The sequence below is a fragment of the Pteropus vampyrus genome, unplaced genomic scaffold, assembly GCF_000151845.1.
Source record: "Pteropus vampyrus isolate Shadow unplaced genomic scaffold, Pvam_2.0 Scaffold516, whole genome shotgun sequence".
Classification (NCBI taxonomy): Eukaryota; Metazoa; Chordata; class Mammalia; order Chiroptera; family Pteropodidae; genus Pteropus; species Pteropus vampyrus.
Genome location: NW_011889297.1, coordinates 1,473,924 through 1,474,992, shown reverse-complemented (window position 1 = coordinate 1,474,992; position 1,069 = coordinate 1,473,924). Strand labels below are relative to the sequence as shown.

The 1,069-nt window shown below is 32.2% G+C and overlaps 1 protein-coding gene across 14 annotated transcripts in view; it reads right to left on the bottom strand.

The window, feature by feature from the left end:
* ZC3H12B (zinc finger CCCH-type containing 12B) overlaps positions 1 to 1,069 on the bottom strand; it is a 344,821-nt gene that overhangs the window by 233,449 nt on the left and 110,303 nt on the right. The window lies entirely within an intron of this gene.

Below are 1,069 nucleotides of genomic sequence, written 5' to 3'. Positions count from 1 at the left end.
TCTCTCTCTCTCTCTCTCTCTCTCTCTCTCTCTCTCTCTCCCTCCCTCCCTCCCTCCCTCCCCACTCTCTTTCCCCCACCATATGATGATGCAACAAGAAGTTGGCTGTCCACAAGGCAAGAAGCAGGCTTTTACCAGACTATAGATCTGATGACACCTTAATCTTGTACAATATCTGTCTTATATCAGACCAAAATAAGAGAGAGGTCAAAGATAAATTTATCAAAGTTATCATATGACTCAGCAAATCCAGTCCTAGATATGTGCCTGAAAAATTGAAAACACGTTTATACAAAATCTTGTACAAATTTGTTCATAGCAGCATTATACATAATAACCAAAAGGTATGAACAACCCTAATGTCCACCAAATGATTAATGGATAAATAAAATGTTGTATGTCCATACAGTGGAATATTATCCATCCATAAAAAGAAATGAAGTATTGATACATACTACAACATGGATGAATCTTGAAAACATTATGCCAAGTGAAAAAGTCAGTCAGAAAAGGTAACAAATTGTATGTTTTCATTTATATAAAGTATCCAGAATAGGGAATTCCATAGACACAGAATGTATACTAGTAACAGCCAGGGAGTAAGAAAGGGAAAATGGGAAGCGACTGCTAATGGGTATAGGGTTTTTTTGAAGTGATGAAAATATTCTGGAATACATAGTGATGGGGCTGCACTACTCAGTGAGTAAACTAAAACAACTGAATTGCACACTTTAAATTGGTGAACTGCAATTTAAAAAGTGAGATTACTGTATATCTCAATAAAATAAATAAAACACTGAAAGAAAAAAAATCAAGGAAAAATTCTACATCTAATAAAAAAAATCTTTCAAAAGTAGATAATAATATTTTCAGACAAACAAAAGCTCTTTCAATAGCTTCATTACCAGCATACCTATACTAAATAAAGAATATAGGAAGTTCTTCAGTCAAATGGAACACAATACCAGACAAAAACCTGGATTTATATAAAAAGTGAAAATATTTATTATTATTATTATTTTTTATTATGGTGACAGTTTAAAAAATCCAGTAAATTTCAGATATATAA